The sequence below is a fragment of the Ornithorhynchus anatinus genome, chromosome 4, assembly GCF_004115215.2.
Source record: "Ornithorhynchus anatinus isolate Pmale09 chromosome 4, mOrnAna1.pri.v4, whole genome shotgun sequence".
In the NCBI taxonomy this organism is placed as follows: domain Eukaryota; kingdom Metazoa; phylum Chordata; class Mammalia; order Monotremata; family Ornithorhynchidae; genus Ornithorhynchus; species Ornithorhynchus anatinus.
Window position 1 is genome coordinate 14,433,325 of NC_041731.1, and position 23,389 is coordinate 14,456,713.

General features: G+C 42.0%; 1 protein-coding gene across 1 annotated transcript in view; it reads left to right on the top strand.

The window, feature by feature from the left end:
- Nucleotides 1–23,389, top strand: part of GRB10 (growth factor receptor bound protein 10) — a 197,904-nt gene that overhangs the window by 45,304 nt on the left and 129,211 nt on the right. The window lies entirely within an intron of this gene.

Sequence of the window (23,389 nt, forward strand, 5' to 3'; positions counted from 1 at the left end):
ATCACTAGGTTCATGAATAAATTCATGAATGAAGGTGTTAATAATTTGTTCCCAGAGGAGTAGAGGGGAAAAGTAGGTAGTAGATGATGATAATGGGAATGAAGTACTTACTCTGTGCCCTACACTGTGTCAAGTGCTGGGATAGGTACAGGAGAATCAGATCAGACATATTTCCTGTTCTACATGGGGCTCAAGCCTTAGTGGTAGAGAGAGCAGGAACCACTCCATGTTTTTAATTTTTTTAAATTGGTATGTAAGCACTCCCTATGATTCTGGCACTGTAATAAATGCTGGTGAAAATACAAAATAATCAGATTGGACACAATCCATGTCCTGTATGGTGCTCACAGTCTTAATCCCCATTTTCCAGATGCCATAACTGAAACACAGAGAAGTTAAGTGACTTGTTATATTTACACAGCAGGCAAGTGGTGGAACCAGGATTAGAACCCAGGTTCTCTAACTACCAGACCCATGCTCTTTCCATTAGGCCTTGATGCCTCCCGATGTAGACCATTGAAACTGACTGCTAGTCTGACCCAGTAATGGCATGTTTTATGTTTATATAAGTGAAGGTATGGGCATAAATTCTCTCTGCAGCTAGTAGATCTCACCAGCTGTGAGATCCTAAAGGGAGTCAGTTTGGAATCCCCTAAATTACATATGGGAAAGCGAGACGGATGGTGCTATGATTACCTCCTCTCTCTCCATGGTGAGAATTTAGTAATATTCATCTGGCCCGGGGATTCTTCTCCAAGAGACTATTACCTCTGGCCTTATTCCTGAAAGATGTGGAGGCTGTTCAGGATATGGTAGACTTATCAATGGTATTTTTTGAGTGCTTATTATGGATAGACCTACGTACTAGCGAGGGACGGTACAATACAGTAGAGATGGTAGACACTGTTACAACTTTATTGCTATTGTTCTTGTCTGTCTGTTTTATTGCTATTGTTCTTGTCTGTCCGTCTCCCCCGATTAGACTGTAAGCCCGTCAAAGGGCAGGGACTGTCTCTGTTAGCGATTTGTACATTCCAAGCGCTTAGTACAGTGCTCTGCACATAGAAAGTGCTCAGTAAATACTATTGAATGAATGAATGAATGAATAAATAAGTCTTAAATTACTAATGGTGACAGTCTGGATAAAACTGGCAACGCAAAGCAGCTGAAGCTCTTAAAGAAACAGCATGGACTAGTGGATGGGGCATGGGCATATTTTATTTATATTAATGTTTATTTCCCTCTCTAGAACGGGAGCTGCTTGTGGGCAGGGAATGTGTCTGTTGTATTGTACTCTCCCAAGCACTTAGTACGTTGCTCTGCGTACAGTAAGCACTCGATAAATACAGTTGAATGAATGAATGAATAACCTGAGTTCTAGTCCTGGCTCTGCCATCTGTCTGCTCTGTGACCTTTGGCAAGTCACTTCACTTCTCAATGCCTCAGTTACCTCATGTATAAAATAGGGATTAAGACTGTGGGCCCTATGTGGGACATGGACTGCGTCCAACCTGATTAACTTGTATCTATCCCAGTGCTCAGTACAGTGCCTATCGCATAGAGCTCAACAGATATCACAAAGAACATAGCTCTTAGCTCTTTCCTGCAGGTTAAAGACAAGGTGCTGAGTCAACAAGGTTCAGGCATGCTCAGATATGACCCCAAGATAGAACAAGTCCTGTAGTGGGGACAAAAACCACCCAATGGGTAGCACTGTCCTTCCCCGTGGTTGTCCATCTGTCCAGCACCTTTGCTACCTTGTAACTTGGATATCTGATCTCCTACAAATCTCTGAGTGAGGCATTTCCTGCAGCTCTGTGGGAGAGATGGTGATCTTCCCCAACTCACACGGGACTGTAAGCTCTATGAGGGCCGGGATTGTGTCAACCAACTCTGTTACAGTGTACTCTCCCAAGCGTGTAGTATAGTGCTCTGCACACAGAAAGCACTCAATAAATAGGATTGATTGATACTAACACTACTGCACCTTCCCAAGAATTGGGAAGAATTAGTACCATGCCAAGTCCTGGGGGAGCTCTCGATAAATACTATGGATTTATTGGTCTCGTGAGCTCTCCCCCGTCATCCAGACTGAGCCAAGAGCATCCACCAGATCAACTTGCAGCTTCAGGACACAGCTGTCTTCTCATCTGCTCCTGCCACTGCTGCTTTTTCTTGGGTCTCTTGTTCTCCCATTATCCATCCTCATGGTCTGCCATGATGGCCACACTCTTTCGAATACCTTGGACTGGCCGGGCCAGGCAGAATACCAGAAAAATCCAGGAGATTGGGGGCCTTGGTTGGCCCCAGATGGTGAGGGAAAATACAAAAAAGTCCTTCACTTCTTTCATGCTGCTGCACCTGGCTCTAAGCTAAGGAACTATTCAGCATCAGATATGTTGGTTACGATGGCAGCAGTGAACTTCCACTCCTGAAACCATCAAACAATCAGAGACTAATCAGTTGCTAGCTGGATTTAATGTGCCTGTGAACAAATGATGGAGTTAGCTTTGAGTTGCTACTTTGATCACTCACCTGCTGGCCCAACTAAACTGGCGCAAGTCATATAAATATACTGTCTCCTCCCCCCGCCACCCCCCTGACCGTAAACTTGTGGTGGTTAGGGAATGTGTCTGTTGATCGTTGCATAGTACTCTCCCAAGTGCTTAGTACAGTGCTCTGCACACAGAAAGTACTCAAATACAATTGAATGAATGAAGTAATAAATGAAATATATGTAAATTCCTAAATACCTGTCCTTTAGATTTAATGATGACACCACTGACTTTTTTTTAATCAGATGTCTGAACTCGGCTGTTGAGTATTAATAATAATGATATAATAATGTTGGTATTTGTTAAGCGCTTACTATGTGCAGAGCACTGTTCTAAGCGCTGGGGTAGACACAGGGGAATCAGGTTGTCCCACGTGGGGCTCACAGTCTTAATCCCCATTTTACAGATGAGGTAACTGAGGCACGGAGAAGTTAAGTGACTTGCCCACAGTCACACAGCTGACAAGTGGCCGAGCCGGGATTCGAACCCATGACCTCTGACTCCAAAGCCCGTGCTCTTTCCACTGAGCCACGATATGAAAGACACCCCTCTCCTCCCCTCAACCCCATGCCTACTGCCAGCCACACATTGTGTACCTGGAAAGAAGAGCAATTGCTGCACTGTGTTCTTGTTTCCCATAGAGCCTGGCACTGTTTTGTGCCTACTTTTCGATTTGCAGTCTTCCCAAAGTTTTTACTTCAGTTCTGAAGAGATTATCTTTATGTTGTGCTCTTCCACATTGCTCAGGAGTTTGCTTCAGGGAATCTTCTGTCCACCCTTATTTATGGTACCCCTTTTTTCAACTGATTGAATATCCTGCTGCATTTATTTTCCTCACGTGATGTGATCTGGTGATATAACTTTAAAAACTCTTTTTGTTTCAGACCCTGTCTCGACACTGGGTGAACATTTAGGCAATATTGGAGGATTCCTCTGGAAATAAAATGTGGCTTCTCTGTTCAATTCAGTAGTCAGTGTTACTAGGAAGATTGGAAATGATAGCTACATTAATATACATTATTTGCTCGTTTTTGATGCCAAGCTGGTACCACATTTGGCCTTGCTTCACTGAATACTGTGCAGCTTAGGAAGTAAAATTCAGTGACAGCTTTCAGCATGATATTGCCAGTGGGGACCTTTGGATGAGTGTAGTTTTTATGAGGTACAGGCTAATACATAACCTTAGTCGTCTTCAGACAGTTTTTCAGTCCACAGTGTTTGCCATTTCTGGGAAGTGGTTCATAAATGTATGTTTCTTCCTGCCTTTATGCTTTTAGAGAACAGTCATCTGCTAACATTGCATGCATGATTCAAGGACTCTTGATGATGATCTCAGAATTAATTGGAGTTTTTCACAGGAGTGTGGCCTAGGGGAAAGAGCTTGGGCTGGGAAGCAGGAGACCTGATTTCTAATCTTGGCAATCACTTGCCAGATGTGGGACCTGGGGCAAGTCTCTTAACTGCTCTGCCTCAGTTTTTTCAGCTGTAAAATTGTGCTTGGGATACCCGTTCTTCCTTTTCCTTAGAATTTGAACCCCAACTGGAATGGGGTCTGATTGGTCCCTTCATATTTTATCTTCCCCACTGCTTGACACATAGTAAACACCTAACAAACACTACTATCATTATTATTGTTACTGTTATCATCATTATGAATCCAGCCTTAAGATTCTTTGTTTAATCTTTGCATTAGACTGAAGAGAATAGACCGAACCTAGTTCACAGCCCTGTTTTGCGGGGTTGGTGATAGGAAAAGCTTTCTCTAACTTTTCATGTTGAGACCCAGCTAGCCATGTCCTTGTGGGGTTGTGTTAAGATCTTGTTAAACTTTCTGGAGCAGCCAAATCCACCGAGTGTGTAAGAGTTTTATCATGTTTAAGAACAATTTGCAGAGGCCTTGATGTTTCCTATGTGTCCACATCCCTGCCTAATGTCTAATGGAAAGAGCACTTCTCTGGGAATCAAGTCATGAATTCTAATCCTGGTTTTGTGCAAGTGGGTGAAGAGCACACATGCACTTCTTAACATGCCTGCCTACTTCCTCGTTGCACTTTGTCCCTGTCAGGACACTATCACGTGTCTGAAATGTGGCAGATGTAGTTTGGAAACTGTCCTTTGATTTATTGGCATTATCATTCGTGGAAGTTTTGAGTGTGCTAAGCCATAATCAGTTCAACTCTGGGCCACCCAAGGCAGCGGTAATGTGCCCTGAATCTTGCTGTCCGACAGGGAAATAACCCTGGAGATGCCATTTCTCAGAGCAAGTTTACATACCTGATATCTTCATTTGGTAAGGACAAATCTGTGTGGCAAAAAAGAACCATGCGTGGCTGAAAAACCATTCCTCATCGGGAACCCAAAAAGGAGAGTTGCTTGTTAGGGTTACATTTGTCACTGCTCCCAACACCTATCCCTGTTTTCCAGATGGCTCCTTGGTGTTCGAATCTTCTCGATCCCTGGGGTCAGGGAGAGCGCTACCTCCTTGTTTCTGATCCATCTGCTCCAACGGGCTCCAAAGAGTCCACTGCTGTAGTCCATAGTTTGAAACTGGGTTCTGGATAGTTGTGCCACGTATCAGAAGATGGTGAAATTCCATTCATGTGTGAATTGTCTGAAAAGGCCAATGTAGGACTCATAGACCCAGTTAGACTGTGCACACAAGTCTGCCCCATGTTGTGCAGTTATATTTCATGCTTGCAGTGTTTGATGCTGGTTTCTCTTTATCCTCTTTGTCATCTGTTCCCCATGAAGCTTTTGCTTGAAAAATGCCACCCCTTTTTTGCTAACAGTGCACCAGTTGACTTCTGGGGTTCTTTTGGGACTCAACATTTTCTGAGGATTTGTTTTGCCGTGTCCTTAGAAAGTTTCCTCTGCCTTCCTTGCATTTGATTTCACAAAATTCAGCTGTTTGGGTATCCTACCATCTTACATTCTTCTTACATTACCAAATACCTCTATTATTGTTGCTCTTATTATTTCGCACCCAGCATGGCTTTAAGATGAGCCTAGCTTCGATGCTCGGGGACTGACTACATTCCATTGCCTTGTTGTTGTGATCTTGCCCTACCATTTGATAATGAGATCGAGCTACGCTATGTCATTAAAACATTTTTCTGCTGTCCTTGCTTGCGCACACGCCCTTTGGATTCACCGTACAGCTCCGGGTTGGGAAGCTTGTAGTCATCTGTTCTTCTCGCGTGTCCTGGCCAGTGAAGTTGTGTTGATTGAGCTTTGCTTCAGTACTGGCAAGCCGATTGAGTTCCAGGACCTCGATCTTGTTCTGCCAAAGTAAACATCGACCTAGATTGATAACCAGAAGAACAAATTCACAGAGGGCCAGAAGGGGAAAAAAATGTGGAAATGGATACTTTACTCAGAGGTGGATTCAAATGCAAGTACCTATAGCCTTCCCAAGTGTAAATAGGTGAAACAGGTAATAAAAAATGGCTTAGCTGTTTGATCGGTGTGCTTTGGTGAAGCACGATTGCTTGTTTTCCCTAGAAGAGACGTGGCCTGCTTTTTCTGAATAGGCTTTGCTCTCAGTTCAGCAGTTTAATTAATTTTGATCATTAAAATGCACCAAGCCAACATTTAAGAGGCATTTGGAGGATTATTCCTATTGGAAAATTAATGTGTTTAGGGTACTCTTTGAGCTCTGAAGACTGTGATGTTATGCTTCTGATCACGTTTCAGTTGTCTTTAAATTTTTAACTCCCTCTCTCTCTCTCTCTCTCTCCCCATTTCTCTCTCTCTCTCTCTCTCTCTCTCTCTCTCTCTCTCTCTCTCTCTCGCTTTACCCTTCTCCCTGCCCCCTTCCCACCCCATTTCCCCATCTCTCCCTCCTCTCTCTCTTTCTTGCTCCCTCTGCATCTCTGTGTGTCTGTGTCTCTCTCTATCTGTGTCTCTTTTTCTTTTCTTCCCCTCCAAATACCTTCTTCCCTGCCCGGTTGCCTGAAATTACAGATTGCTGCTGTTTCTGGCTTCAAAGTAGGTTAAAGGTGTTTGACTAATTTAATAGCCTTTTGGACACTGCATTTGCTGCTTAATCGCTAAAGACTCTTTCTGGTATTCTCTTTCCACTGAACTAGTAACTTCCCAGAGACCCATTCAGAGTAGACAGTTTCCAGGACAGTGTGGCCTAAATCCTTGTGGAAAAACTCAACAAACACTGCTCTTCAGTGGCTTTAAGAGCTCTTTCCAAATTTTCTAACTCTAGTAAAAATCCAGCAGTAAGAACTGGCAGCGTTTGTATTATGTTCCTGGAAAATCAGATCACAGTTCCAGAATTTCTCAGAAAATGAGATGATTTACACTGTTTCCATTTTTGTGCAATCTGTAGTTTTTGCAGCAATTATACATGGGGACTTGAACTTTTATATAAAATTAACCCTTAAATCAATCCTTTTTAGTTCTACTGGCCTCAGCAAATCTTTGGCACAGGAAATCTGATCCGTTTAATTTCAGTTCTCACTTAACATTTCTTTTTCTGCTTTAATGGTGGAAGAATCTGGCTGGTGGGGGGACATGTGAATCACCGTTAAGCATTGCCTTTTCCTCTTAATGGAACATATTTGTGGTTTCCTTGTGTTACTGAAGAGTGGCCCTGACTGGTTCAGAAAATGAACTGGGTAAATAAATCATAAAACCTGGGCTGCTGATTGAAAACTTCCGAGTGCAAAACTTTTCTGGTTTAGATTTCAACTTTTAACATTATTTGATTGCATTTTTTCATGCGCATTTAGAAATCTCATCAAAGATAATGCTGTTAAAAGTACCTGGCCCCAGAGTGGCTCGCTAACCTCTTCATCCTGGCTGGCGCCCAGTGCTCAAGAAAATGGCCATTACACTCCCCTTGCCTCGGTCTGTGTTGCTGCCACGGTCAGTGTACTGGATTGGAGTGACCCTTAGAAGCTTGACCAACCTTGGGGTATTCCTAGTCTAGTGGACCTGGGAAGGTTGAGTGCAGTCAGTCGTATTTTTTGAGCTCTAACTGTGTGCAGAGCACTGTACTAAGTGCTTGGATGAGAACCGTAAAACAATGTTTTAGACACATTCCCTGCCCACAATGAGCTCACAGTCCAGCGGGGTGGGGGTTGATTACTTCCTCTTTGGGATAGGTTAGGGGTCAGGGTTGGATTGAACTGGAAGAGGATCAGTGGATTGGCTTTGCAGACGGCCTTGCCTCTTGGCGGCCCCTTTGAAGCAGCAACATCTCCAGGCCAAACTTGCCTCTTTTGACTTTCAAATGACCAAGGGGAGGTTGAGTGGAGGGAATCTGGGAAGCCGTATTCATCCCAAGCCATCACTGTTCTGTCCATACTTTGTAAAAGTCTTGGTTCTCCAAAGCTTTGAGAGTGACTTCTTGCATGTCTGGAAGATTATGCTTTGTCTTTAAAGACTGGGGTGTGGGTGGGTGGAATTGTATTTCCTAAGTCTGCCAGTACTATTTAGTTGACCAGAAAGAATCTCTGTTCACACACCACCCCTAAAACTACCCAATCTCCCTCTTCTGGGCTGAACTCTCAGCAAAAAATGTTTCCCTCGTGGTTCCTGTTTGAGGTGGAAGGATGAAGCAATTCCACCCTTTCTCTGCCTTGAGATGAACCCTTAACTCAGTCCTTTCATACATTTTTTAGTTTTAATAATGTGAGTCGTCCTGAAGCTACTGGGGTTTTGAAGAGAGGTAGGTGCTTTGTAACTAATGCCTTGTATTGAAATATCTAATTCTTTCCTAAAAAGAGAAGGCAAGACATTGGGTTTTTCTATTCCATATGACATAAGTAAATGCAGCATTGGAACCCCAGATGGCCTGATGGGATGGGAGCAGAGACTTCAGTCGCATTCCTTGTCTAAAAACAATGTGGAATATTCGTGAGAAATCTCCGTGGGAGGAAACCTAAGAGTTGCATCGCCTTCTCTTGTTCCCTCTTATTCCTGGCACACTGAAAAAGCTGCTCGATCATTTTTGCTCATGCACAGACATATATATTTAGGTGTCCTTTGACACTTTACGAAGATATGTGTGTGACATCTGGGCGGGAAGCTTTCTCCTTCAGAAGGTACTAGAACAAATTGGTCTTATTCAAACTGTTGGGTCAGAAGTACAGCAGAGGAGTGTTATTGCGGGGCTGGGTACGTCAGGGAAGAGTAGGTAGAAAGGACTTGGGGCCCTATAAATGAACAAAAGGGTCATTGGAGTTCTAAAAGGATAGATTTCTAGGTAGGTCCCTAGAGAGCTTAGGCTCCCAAATAAAGAAATCTTTTGAAATCAGATATTGAATTTTTTATTCTGGAATTTTAATACTGTAACTACTTTAACTTCCAAATCAGTTTAAGCTGGCAGAAGTGCTCCCTCCTGAAAATTCTGCCATTGAAGTCAAAGCTGGTCTGGCAGTTTTTGAAGGCCCAATTCAGCATTAATGAGACCCTAAACAGAAGAAACTTGGAATGTCATTGTGGAGAAATGACTTTCACTTGGCCATCCTGTATTGCACACAAGATACCTGTCAGATTTCCCATCAGCTTCAGCAACCAAAACCCTCTTAGAGATTTTTTTTTCCCTTTCATTTGGGTGGAGATGTGCTTTTTGGGAAGCCTTTCCGGTTCACTTCTCTGGGCCTGTTACCTCATCTGTAAAATGGGGATTAAAAGTGTAAACCTCATGTGGGACAGGAATTGAGACCAACTTGATTAAATTGGGTCTACCCCAGTGTTTGAAACAGTGCATGTAAAATAGTAAGGACTTAACAAGGACCATTATTATTCTTTCTTTTTCTCCCCATTTGTAGTTGTAAGACTTGGATAGGCTGGTGGGGGGTGGTTATTTATAAGCAGTGATTCATCCCCTTGATTCTATTTATTGCTATTGTTCTTGTCTGTCTGTCTCCCCTGATTAGACTGTAAGCCCGTCAAAGGGCAGGGACTGTTTCTATATGTTACCGATTTGTACATTCCAAGCACTTAGTACAGTGCTCTGCACATAGTAAGTGCTCAATAAATACTATTGAATGAATGAATGAATGAGGATTAGTACTCATTCCAATCTGCCAATATTAGGGTAAACATTCTAGTTCTTTTGTGCATTGTAAATACTATAAAAGGGATACTCTTATACTGTAAGATCCCTGAGGGTGGGGTCCATCAATCATGTTTTGAGCACTTATTGTGTGCAGAGCACTGTACTAAATGCTTGGGAGAGTACAGTGTAACAGAGTTGATAGACATGTTGCTTGCCCACAATGAGTTTATAGTCATGCAAACCAACTGGTATTGTACGGTTCTCTGCACGGAGAAGAACTCAATGAATACTGTCGATTGATCGTTAGAACTGTCTACCCTGTAGCTCCTTAAGTAGCCTGGATAAAGCTCTATCTATAAAGACATGACATCATCTCAGTGCCCGTCTTCATTGGTCTCTGGTCCTCCTGCCAACCAGTCAGGTTCCACTGTCTGCAGGGGCCTGCTGAGTGACTGTCAAGGAGATGGCTAGGAGGAGAATGGAAAGGCTTCACTGACTCTGTCCTCTCCTGGTTCAACTCTTATCTCTTTGGCCGCTCATTCTCAGCCTCATTATTTTTTAATAATGATCTTTAAGTGCTTTTGGGCCAGGCACTGCACTAAACACTGAGGGCCCGGGTAGATACAAGATAACCAGATTGGGCACTGTCCATGCCCCATTTTACAGGTGATGTAACCAAGCCCCAATGAAGTTAAGTGACTTTCCCAAGGTCACACAGACAGGTGGCAGAGGTGGGCTTAGAACCCAGGTGTTCTGCCTCTCAGGCCCATGTTCTGTCCACTAGGCCATGCTGCTTCTATGCCACACTGTGTTTTTGTGAAGTAGCGGGCTATATGGGCCGAATGTGGCTTGAGAAAGTTGATCCAGGCAGCAGACTGTAATATGTGCGCCTCTTCGGACTTAATGGTCTGTCTCCGTTTTGGACAATGAGTAGCGCACCCAAATAGTATTCTAAGAATAACTGCAGAGATGTCTCAAGTATTTCCAATGCATTCTTTTCTTTGTTCCAAAGCTGAAACCAACTACCTCACTAATGCTTCTCACTGCCCAAATGGTACAAAGTTCAAATTTCAGCTTTAACTCCGGCACATGTTGGGATGCAGAATCTGCTCCAAAACACTCCTTCTTTTTTGCTTAATCTCTTTGAAATCCTGGAGTTTAGATACATGGCCTGTGGACAGGGATAAAGTGGCTCCTACTTCCTCATTCAGTGAGTGAAGCAGGCTCACCCCTGCCCTGATAAATCCCAAAGCCCAAATCACTACATCCCATTAGCAGCCCCTAGGATTCACACATCTATGCACTTGGATCTCTGACATTTGGACCTTTTGGTATTTGCCCCACTCTCAGCCCCACAGCACTAATGTATGTATATATAAATTATATATTATAAATTATTCATATTATCATTTGCCCCCCCCCCCCCCCCCGCCCCAGTCTGTTTGCTTGTTGTGGGTAGGGAACATGTTTAGCAATTCTTTACTCTCCCAAGCGCTTAGTGTAATGCTCTGAAAACAGTAAGTGCTCCATAAATACCATTGATTACATCAAGCACGTATATGTGCGTGTGTGTGTGTATGTGTGTATAATCCACTGTGCAGTCAGTTTATATGATTCATTCTGATTAACCCATTTGTACATATTTTATGACCATTTCCCCTGTTAGAGTGTAAACCCCTTGTGGGTAGGAATGGATTGCCTGCTTTTGTTTTATATTTCAAAGTGCTTAATACTGTGCATTATATCCACAGTTATAAGTATATATTTATATATAATATATATTTATATATGTATATTTATGTATTTATTGCTTTATAAATTCATTCGTTGTCCTATTTATTGAGCACTTACTGCGTGCAGAGCACTGTACTAAGCACTTGGGAGATACGGTACAACAATAAACAGACACATTCCCTGCCCACAATGGACTTAGAGTCTAGAGACTTTTGGGATTCTGGGATTGCCTGTCTCAGCATGTCCAGCAGCGTGCTTTAGTGGAAAGAGCACACGCTTGGGAGTCAGAAGACGTGAGTTCTAATCTCAGCTCTGCCACTTGTCTGGCAAGTCACTAAACTTCTCGGCGCCTCAGTTCTCACATCTGTAAAATGGGGATTAAGACTGTGAGCCCCACATGGGATAACCTGAATACCTTGTATCTACCCCAGCATTTAGAACAGTGCTTGGCACATAGTAAGTGCTTAACAAATACCATCATCATTATTATTACGATTGTGTCTTCTTCTGACCTTTGTGTTGCTGGCATTCCATGGGGGCTTGGGCATTCCTGGCAGGTGAGAGAATAGAGCACTTTGTTGGCAGGTTTGCTGGCATTTCTCAGCTACTTTTATTATAGTAGTTCATGGAAATGAAGAAAATTCACTACCTCAGTGGACTGTTAATGTCATATACATCTGTTTTTATAAGGAAATTCCATAATGCACCGGGAGAGTTCTGACAAGGCTGCCATCTGTCCTTCCAGAAAGAAAGTTGATGTTGCCATGAGAACCTAATTTTCCTGCATGGTACATGCTGTTCAAGTAGTTATTTAATAGCCCTATTTCAAATGCAGAATAGGAAATGTCTCCTGGGTAAGTGGACACTTCAGTGAAAACCTTGACTACTGCATTTCATCACCTCTTGGGGAAGTACTGGGGAAGGTAAATGGCGACCTGCCTTCTAAAGCAACTTTCCTGTCACTGCTTGAAGGTACTCATTTCTTCTCCTCTCCAGGCTCTTCCTTTCCTCAGACATATATCTATCCATCCTTCTTCCTCATCAGTCTACAGTGGATTGGCTCACGATAAGAATAAAACTGGCTCATGCTGCTGTGTGTGAGGATTTCTGTTTCCTCTAACTTCCCGTAATTGAACCCTCACTCTCCCTCCCTCCCATCTGCAGCTTCTGAAGTGACTCTCCCCCATGAGCTGGTGTCAGAATTTTAAAAATGTCCGGGTCAGAGGTAGGAATTCTGAGAGGGCTTTTTTACCGCATGGCAGTCTCCGCCTAAAAGCATGTTTCAATTGCCAGAGACAAAACTCTGTCGATTGAACAAAACTCGGGGTTTAGTCTCTCCCAAGGCCATTGGAAAGGGACTTGGACTGTAGGGGAAATCAATCAATATTTATTAAGCACTTACCTTATGTAGAGTGCTTGGGAAAGTACAGCAGATTGTCTGAATCTTGTGTTTTCTACTCACAAGTAGCTATAGTCTTCAGGAAGAGGGACATTTTAAAATAAGTTACCGATAGAGGAAATAGGAATATAAGAGTACTTAGTTGAGTGCTGTGGGACTGGGATGAATATTGAGTGGGGCTGGGAAAGAAGAGGGATTACTGACTCAGTGGTAATCCCAGTGGATCCCTCTTCCCCTTAGTAGTTACGGTATTTATTAAGCTCTTGTTTTGTGCTAAACCATGGGGTAGATGCCTAATAATCAGGCCCAGTTCCTATTTCACTGGGCTCACAGTCAAGGGCAGGGAGGTTGGGAAGCAGCATGATGTAGTAGATAGAGTATGGACCTGGGAATCCAAAGGTCATGGGTTCTAATCGTGGCTCCGCCACTTGTCTCCTGTGCATCCTTGGGTAAGTCACTTCTCTATGCCTGTTACCTCATCTGTAAAATGGAGATTGAGACTCAGAGGCCCACGTCCGACAGGGACTGTGTCTAACCCAATTTGCTTGTCTCCATCCTAGCGCTTAGTACAGTCCCCGGCATTTAATAAATACTTAACAAATACCATAATTATTGGTATTATTAAAGTCATTGGGAAGAATGCCATAGAATCAACAAGCCAAGACAATGTCAAAACAAGTTTAAAAGTGGACTTGTGAAACTAGTATCCTTGAAGACAGAGATTGTATCTCCCAAGTGTAGTGTACTTCTCCAAGCACTTAGTGCAGTGTCTAAGTAAGCACTCAGTAAATACCATTTATTCCTTTGGACTGTAAACACGTTGTGGGTGGGGAACATGTCCACAAATTCTGTTATATTGTACTCTCGTTCATTTTTTCATTTAATTGTATTGAACGCTTACTGTGTGCAGAGCACTATACTAAGCACATGGGAGAGTATAATACAACAATAAACAGATATGTTCCCTACCCACAATGTGCTTGCAGTCTAGAGCTCATAGGAAAGGGTTCTGCACACAATCAGTGCTCAAAAAATATGACTGATAATCTTGGGAGTCACTGATCCCTGTTCTTTGCCCTTACCCTCCCTTCTGCATGGAACTCCTTCCCCCTAAAAGCCAACAGACCAGTGATGTCCCCATCTTCAAAGCCTTTCTAAAATTATATCTCTTCCAGGAGGCCTTTCCTGATTAATCTCTCATTTTACTTCTTCACTAACCCCTGGTAGCACATATGTACATGTCTTTAAACTCTGTGGCCTCCTCTTACCCGTAACATAGTGTCTGTCTCCCCCAGTAGATTCTAAGATCCTTGAGAGTAGGAATCATGCATCTTGACTTTATTGTACCTGGCCAAGTGCTTACTACAGTGCTGTGCACAGAGTAAATGCTCAGTAAATACCTTTGGTTGGTTGACTAACTCCACTCTTTCCTTATGGACTCTAGTTCAGCCTTTAACCAACTCAATTGTGCTTCTCTGTGCTCAGCCATACCTCTCCTGTGCAAGTGACACATGCAATTTCAGCTTCCATGGTGTCAACAACTCTCGAAGGGAATAAAGCAATGTTATTTTGTAAACATGGCTCGAGCTGAAGTTTCTTCTTTCTGCTTATCTAAGTGCTTAGTTCTGTGCTTTGCACACAATAAGCATTCAGTAAATATGATTGAATGTAATACAATTGAATGAATCTAAAGTTGTAAAATTGGTCCTGTGAACTTAATTTCCAAGGAAAATAATTTTTGTATGAATGTAGTTTCTTTTCATCTCAATCTTTCTGCTACTTTGAGGGTGTCTGGCTTCATAGTAGTTACAGGCTTCTTAATAAACATTTTGAGAATGCCTTGCCAGGAGTGAATGTGAGGTCAGTGACTTGCTCCAAGGCAGAACATGGCCAGTTTTTCCCAAATATTGCTCTTAATCATTGAAAATGAGGATGTCACTCTTGTTACAAGACAGATTACCAAGTGTAGGGAGAAAAAAATACCCTTTTAGAAGTACGTGCAATTCTGTGAATGCAGGATTCATTCATTTGACCATATTTGAGCATTTACTGTGTAATAAGCACATGGGAGAGTACAGCACAACAATAAACAGTCACATTTTCTCCCCCACAATCAGCTTATGGTCTAGAAGAGGAGAATAAATGAGGATAAATAAATAAATGGGGGAAATATTAATAACAATTAGGAGGCTTGTTTCCAGTTGGGAAATATAATTAGAACTCAGAAAAGTTATTTAGCAAACTCAATGGGTGAAATATTATAGACTTCCAATAGAAATGCATTTTCCAACTTTCAACTTTGAAATATTTACAGTCTGAAGCAACCATTTCAGTAAATGTGATTGAATGAATGAATTTCAATTTTGTTTAAATCCACGATATGACTTGCAAAATGAGTTTCTGATTTGGTCTTTAAGTGGTCTTTGAGTGCCCTGTTTAAAGGGTTTAGGTTTTTACCATTCCATAGAGGAGCCAGTCAGTTCTAGTAGGGATGGCATTTTTGTGTTGTGTCAGTAGCTGGTCACTAGGAACTGTAATCTCTCCTGGGAGAGAATATGTTTACCAGTCTAGTTGTATTCTCCAAAGCTCTTAGTACAGTCCTATGTATGCATTAAGTGCTCAATAAATGCCCCTGATAGATTTCTTCATACTCCAACACTTGTGGAATCCATAAGAATACTTTCCTGATACTCACTTGGACTTGAATCCGTTGTGCAACATTGTTCTGTTTAGTAGTGATGTGTGATCTACATTTCAGGACATGATAGAGCTGACAGGGACACAAAGAAAGATGCTTGTCCTGCAGAGATCTGACTTTGGAGAGCTTTGAGCAGCAATTGGAGCTTTTCTGGAGATGCATCTAGTGGGAGTGAATACTTTCCAAGAAACCCTTTGTAGTTAATCTGACTGGTGTTTAGAAAGCAGGTAATAATAATGGCACAAGGTTGTGTGCATTGACCAATAACTAATTTCATGTGAGTCTATTGGAGCTGAGTTTTCCCTTAATTTGGTATCTTGTAAAATTTTGTTGTAAAACTTAGGTGCTGTCATTTTCTAGGTCCTACATGGAAATAAAACATTAAGGTAGGGAATACCTTTGGTCTGACAGTTCTAACCCAAATTGATGAAGTCACTTTTTTCATTTCTCTTTCATAAAATCATAGAGTTGGAAGGGCCTTTGATGTCACCTGGGCCAGTTGCCTGCCTTCAGGCAGAGGACAAGATGTGTTTTGCAGATGGATGCCTATTTCTTTTTTCTTGATATCCTTAGCCTAAGAGGAAACTTTTAACTGAACTTTCCTTAGCTCTTTTAAACTTCAAGAAAGAGATTTAAATTTAGAAAGTGATACCAACATCTGTTTTCTTCTAACTGTGATTTCCTAGCTTGAAGTTATGAAACTAACTTATTTTTACTCTTGACAGCATTGCTTGCATTGTGTACGTGTACACGTACATCTCTGTGCGTGTACACACATTCAATTGTATTTGAGTGCTTACTGTGTGCAAAGCACTAAATATAGATCTATAGATAGTGTTTAAGCATGTATTATGTGCCAGACACTGTATTAAGTGCTAGGGTAGATACCAGTTAATTGGATTGGACACAGTATGCTTCTAAATGGTTTTTAAATCCCAGGAACAAGTTGTTGTTTTCAAAGCTGCTATTGAAGTTAAGAGAAACTGTGTTCTAAGCTAATAATGACTCAACAGTTGCTGGGTTTCACACTGGTTTGTTACAAGTTGCTTCCACTTCTCTGACATTATTTTGACAAATAAGGGAATATTGGAACTATCTCAAGCAGGATGTCTCTACTTCAGTAAAGCACTTTATTTACTAACACAAATTGTGCATAAATAACAATGCACTTGTGGTTTATTACTGCATTGCCGTTATCTCACAGATACTCTGCCTTTGGCAGTGTCTCCAGAACTCACCCCAGAGTGTATTATTTATGCCCCGTTTAGGGGAAATGCTGAGAAAGTCTTGTTGGCACTCTTTTTAGAAATAAATTCTTGAAGTTATTAGTGCATAAAGTTGACAGAACATTATTTCAACTCCCAGATTTTCTGAAATGGATTCTAAGGGATCTGGTGTTTCCTCCTCCTTTCATTCATTCATTCATTCATTCATTCATTCATTCATTCATTCATTCATTCATTCATTCATTCATTCATTCATTCAGTCATTCAGTCATTCATTCATTCATTCATTCAATCATATTTCTTGAGCGCTTACTGTATGCAGAGTACTGTACTAAGCACTTGGAAAGTACAATTCAGCTACAAATAGAGACAATCCCTGCCTACACCGGGCTCACAGTCTAGCAGGGGGGAGGCAGACATCAAAACAAATGCAGGCATCAATATCGTCAATTTAAATAAATAGAATTACAGATATATACACATCATTAATGAAATAGAATTATAAATATGTACCTATACACACAAGTGCTATTGGGGGCAGGGAGGTAGAGCAGAGGGAATGAGTGGGGTGGATGGGGAGGGGGAGCAGAGGAAAAGGGGGGCTTAGTCTGGGAAGTCCTCCTGGAGGAGGTGGGCTTTCAATGTGGTAGTTTGGCAGAATTGAGGAAGGAGGGCATTCCAGGCCAGAGGTAGGATGTGGGCCGAGGGTTGATGGTGGGACAGGCGAGAAGAAGGCACAGTGAGAGGGTAACAATGATGGTGTTTGTTAAGCAATTACTATGTTTCAAGCACTCTTCTAAGCACTGGGGGGGATACAAGGTAATCAGCTTGTCCCACGTGGGACTCACAGTCTTAATCCCTATTTTACAGATGAGGTAACTGAGGCACAGAGAAGTTAAGTGACTTGCCCAAGTGGTAGAGCCTACATTAGAACCCGTGATCTGACTCCCAAGCCCGTGCCTCTTTCCACTGAGCCATGCTGCTCCACTTGTTTGAATGGGCAGAAATAAGGGAGGGTATTAGTAATTGTGTTTATTAAGCCTTTACTGCATGCAGAGTGCTAAAGGTGAGAGGTCTTGGTCCTCCAGAGGCTTACTTTCTAAAAGTAAGATAGAGATGGGTCGGGTAGCAGGCAAAATAGGAAATAATAATAAGTACGGTATTTAAGTGCTTACTATGTGCCAGGCACCGTTCTAAGCACTGGGGTAGATACAAGCTAATCAGGTTGGACCCAATCCCTGTCCCTCATGGGGCTCACAGTCTTAATCCCCATTTTACAGAGAGAAGTGAAGTGACTTGCCTAAGGTCACACAGAACACAAGTGGCAGAGCCGAGATTAGAACCCACATCCTCCGACTCCCAAACCCGTGCTCAAATATGAGAAAACATAAAAGTAGAAGTAAAACATTCAGGCCAGAGGTCCAGAGGACCCATCAGGGCCTCAGGGTACTACAACCTAAGTCTTTGAGAAGCCAGCCACAGCCAAAGCCTCCGAACATTTTAAAATCTGTAGAGGCTGCTCCTGCAGTTGCTGCCCAGGGTGGGTTGGGAACAAGGGCTTTGGGGATCATGATGTGAAGGTAGTAGGGATTCCTGATGATTTTGCCCAGCAGCCCTCCCTAAAGGAGATGGGAAGTGGAACGTGCAAGCATCTGGGAAAAAATAATTAAGCTTTTTTGCTGAGCTCTAAAGCCATGACATTGTTGCCAAAGAAAAGCAGGTGCTTAAGCAACTACCTACAGAAATTGAAGAGTGCCAAGATCTAATGGGGATCATTTGGGTCAAACAGAAAATTCAGTTGATAATCAACGCTCATATCAGTCCTTCCTAGACTGACTGGATTTGTCACCTAGGTTCACTGGATAACTCCTCAGCCCTCTCATCAGCAATCGTTCGCAGATGAGAATGCTGTTTTCTTTTATTTGGATTATTTATGAGTTCACACATGTGACCAATAAAGACAATTTGAGACCTCCGTGGTCTACTGCAGCTTGGGCAGATGTTCCACAAAGGGAGGGTCGTTCAAAGTCTTTTTTTCACCATTCTCCCCCCCCCCTTTCATCTCTCCATCTCCCTCTGACAGAAAGAGGCTTCAAAAGGCTGGCTTCCTTTTGTTACAGTACTCCTCCATGTGGAGTGATCCATGGCCAAGATCTCCCAGGAGTTGAATGTATTTTTTTCTTTTTTTTTTAGGTTAGGCTTCCTCTTTACTTCAGCTTTAATTGGAAATAAGCATTCGCTTAGGGAGTCTGGAATCAGACATTCTCATCACATGCTCCATCCGGTCACTGCCCTGGTTCTTGGATATTCACCCTGCCGTTGATCCAGGGGAAAGAGCGATGCTCTATTAATCAAGAGACCTGGGTTCTAGTCCTGTTCTGCCTGTTGGGGTAACAGGGGTGAAGATTTCTGACCAAAGAACCACGTAGGTCACTGTGCAGGAGATGTGCTTAATACAGTGCTGTGCGCATGTTAAATGCTCAGTAAATACCACTGGTTGAGCTGAACGGACCTATCAGCAATTCTAGGTATTGCTGGCCTTCAAGGGCAGCGGTCTGTATTAGCTACCGAATTCACTGTCTCTGGGAAATGGCACTATAGCACAGTGGCAGCATGATGCCAGGGTCACTTTGGCTACAGCTATGACTTGCATGAACAATGTAAAAATCCTTCACTTGGTTGCATTCAAGTGGAACTTGGCTGGCAGAGAATAGAGTGTGAGTTATTATTATTGTTAATAATAATAATAATAATAATGTTGGTATTTGTTAGGCGCTTACTATGTGCAGAGCACTGTTCTAAGCGCTGGGGTAGATACAGGGTAATCAGGTTGTCCCACGTGAGGCTCACAGTTTTAATCCCCATTTTACAGATGAGGTAACTGAGGCACTGAGAAGTGAAGTGATTTGCCCACAGTCACAAGTGCCGTCGAGTCGTTTCCGATTCATAGCGACTCCATGGCTATACTTTCTCCAGAACGTCCTGTCTTCTGCCGTAACCCACAACCTAGTACTGCACAAACCACTAGCACCACAACCCATCCCTAGACAAAAGTTCTCATTTCCAACATTTCAGAACTGAGGCTAGTCCGTCTTTCCCAACAGGCGATTCCACTATCACTTGCATTCTTCCTGAAGTTGCTCAGGTGCCTGTCTTCCTATCTGACTAAGACCATCTGGACATCATCATTGCATTTAGAGAGTGGCTTCTTGTTGATAAAAGATGGGGAGAAGATGTTAGTAGCTCCACAAAGCTCATTTTGGGCAGGGAACTCGTCTACTGATTCTGTTGTACTGTACTCTCCCAGACACTTACCACAGTCTTCTACACATAATATGCACTCGTAAACACCACTGATTAACTGATTGGAGCAGCAGCCATTTGATTTAGCTGCCACCTGGAAATGGTAGTATTGGGTGTCTCTGGAGACATCTTGGATTTTAGGGGAGATTATGGGATTTCTTCCTGGAAGAACCAATTGGCACATGCATGTTTATCGGCTACTTAAGCTCACAACTACTCCTGTTGACGTAAACTGTCCTTGGGCAGTGCTGGCACAGTGTTGTACTCAGCTTAAAGGGATAGCAGCCTGGAATCATGAATAAAAGAAACCCAAAACACGTAGAGTTTATCCAGGATAGATTAATCCATCCCAAGCTCCCCCTTGCTTCTGATCAGCCCCTAAATATCAAGTTATGGGTAGTTACAAATCCAATGGCTATTGTTCATGTTGGATAGACTATTTCGACTAAAAATCTCAGAGCACTTAACCAGCATCAGTAGCCTCACGTAATAGAGATGCGGACATTTAGGACCTGAATGATTTTCCAAAGGTCGCCCAAGGAGGCAGTGACGAAAGTGGGAAGAAGTCCTAAGGTTCCCTGGACCAGTGAATGAGTCACTACAATGGTGCTTTCCATTGTGCAGTTTTCAATTATTTAATGAAGGTATCTCGATACTTGGGGTTAATAATCATAATAATAATGTCGGTATTTGTTAAGCACTTACTATGTGCAGAGCACTGTTCTAAGCGCTGGGGTAGATACAGGGTAATCAGGTTGTCCCACGTGAGGCTCATAGTTAATGCCCATTTTACAGATGAGGTAACTGAGGCACAGAGAAGTAAAGTGACTTGCCCCCAGTCACACAGCAGACAAGTGGCAGAGCTGGGATTTGAACTCATGACCTCTGACTCCCAAGCCCGGGCTCTTTTCCACTGAGCCACGCTGCTTCTCTTTCAATATTCCAAAGGTTATTTTAGTGATTATCCTAGATCATTTCTGATCAATTCCTATCCCTTGGTGGATTTTTAAAAGCCTTTTTAAATCTTGAAGTGTTTTTATGAAAAGGAAATCACCCTTGCTTTTAACTCTAATACAGTCATTCACTGGGGAAAAAATAAGATGGCTGATAATCTGTCCATTGGGAAAAATACTTTAGAGGATTTGGGAAAGCAAGAAAGACTCATGAAACAAAATATTCAAAGCAAAGTTTTTTCCCCACACAGTCTCTGGTACAAATTGTACCTTGGAGCTAATCATTCCCTACTGCTGTTATACCTGGCCAGGGTTTTGACAATTTTTGGTTTTCAAGAACAGTAAACAGCTACTCTAAATTGTGAAAGTACTTGCCTTGCTTGGGTGGAGCATCTGGCTCTGTAAAATCACCTAAGTGGCAAAAATTGCCTTTCAGCTAATGATGCCTGGCAAAATAAGCATTAAAATCAGTCGATGGTTTGGCATTAATTATAAGGATATCTTTCTAATCCAGGACATCTTCAACTCAAAACAAAAATTAAAATCCTTCCAATTAAAGAACTACTAACATTCCACATCATAAGTGGAAAATCATATTCTTTTGGAGGTTTTATGCAAATATTAAACCAATACGAATACAGACTAGAGGAAATGACTTGATTAAAGCCCAATTTGAGTACATGTTCTTCTCCCATTTGTCAAAGAAAATTGTTAGGCTACAGTACTGACTTCATTGTAGGTCCCACACTTCATTTTTCTGAAAGTTGTTATTTTAGGATGAAGAGTTCCCTGCTTGGCTTTATCCCAGAAATGAAGTACAGCCAAGGCATTAAATGTGTTCCGCCAACTTTGTAATCTCAGCTGGAAGGAAAAACTCAAAACCCTTACTTTTGTTATTTACATGAATTCTCATTAGAAAAATGTGAACTGCTAGATGCTTATATTAATTTCTAGTGTGGGCTATATGTGAGTCTGCTAGTAATATGCTCTCTGCTTGTCTCCTTACGTAAAGTTGTTTATCTGATGTGCATTCCTAGACCTACGTAAAGTTGGTTTACTATTATACTGCATTTGAACGTCTACTTTTGACTTTAATAAAAGAAAATAATATTCAAAAGGACAACCAAAGGATATTTTATATGTTAAACTTCCAGACATTGCGACAACAGCCTGGAGCCCCTTTAATGTTGGAGTACGACCGACAAATTTGGAGCTGTAACTTTCTCATTTACACATTTGACTTGATACTTTGAATAAACTTCAGACTAAAAGGCCAAACTTTTATAGATTAGAGTGTTTTCTTACAAGCACACTTTCTGACTTAAGTCACTCCTGTACTTGGCTTTTGATGACTACAGAAGAGATTCAGTATGTAATTTCAAGCCAATCTGGCAACTAGCATCTCTGTGGTAAGATATCCAAAATACTTTAGAAATGAACAGATCTGAGACAGTCAGTCCAGTAATCTGTTATTTGACAATCCCAGGGGGCACTGAAGTTTTCTGCCAAGCCTAAGAGTCTTTTCCTGAGGTCAGTTTGATTACAGGTGGCCACCATATTGTGTCTGCCAGTCTCCCAAAGTGCAACTAGCATCTATGGAACAACTCCTATGAACAGAATACTGTACTCTAGGTGCTTGTGAATAAGCAACAGAAAAAAGATACTGATGGGTTTTAATTATGGTGCTGCCTCTTTCCTGCTGTGTGACCTTGGATAAATCACTTAATTTTGCTGTTCCTCAGTTTTCTCATGTGTAAAATAAGGATTTAATATTTTTTTCTCCCTCTGCCCAAGACTGTGAGCCCCCTGTGGGACAGAAACTTTGTCTAACCTGATTGTCTTGTATCTCCCCCAGCACTTAGCACATAGGAAGAACTTGACAAATATCATAATACTTTTTATTGTTATTGTTTGGCTTGTGGCATTCAAGAATAGGGTGACTCAACAAGCACATTTTTCAGTCTGCTGTGGAATCTTTTTGAAGATAAATTTTGGGGGTAATTTAAATGTTCCGTATATCCCCACTGCTTTCGCTTTCTTCATTTCAGTACGAGACCATTGTTTGTGTATCCTTCTGTCATTCATTTGCCAAACCTGTACCTCCAGGTGAGGCATTGCTTTACTTCTGGCAAAGTGACTGTGTTCCATGATCTTGTTTGTGTTTTTGCCTGGCTGTCTGATTTTGAGTGGTGCGAAAAAGACGTTGATGATACTGCTTGGGAGGCTAGATAGATCTAAATAGTTGTGGTACATTTGCATCTCTGAGTCCCCATTGATAACCAGCTTGCCACTCTGCCTGTCCCAGTCATTCTATAATTTTTCTCTCCATGTTGGAACAAACAATATCTTGATCATCACAAAATGCTTTTTATTCTCACTTGATGTAGGGTTATCATCCTCTGGACAGATTTGGGTAGCCTGATGTTAAGAATTGTCTCAGTATTCAGTTGGGTTGCCTTTGTAAGTCTTCTCTTGGAGTTGGATTTCAATAAGATGCGATACT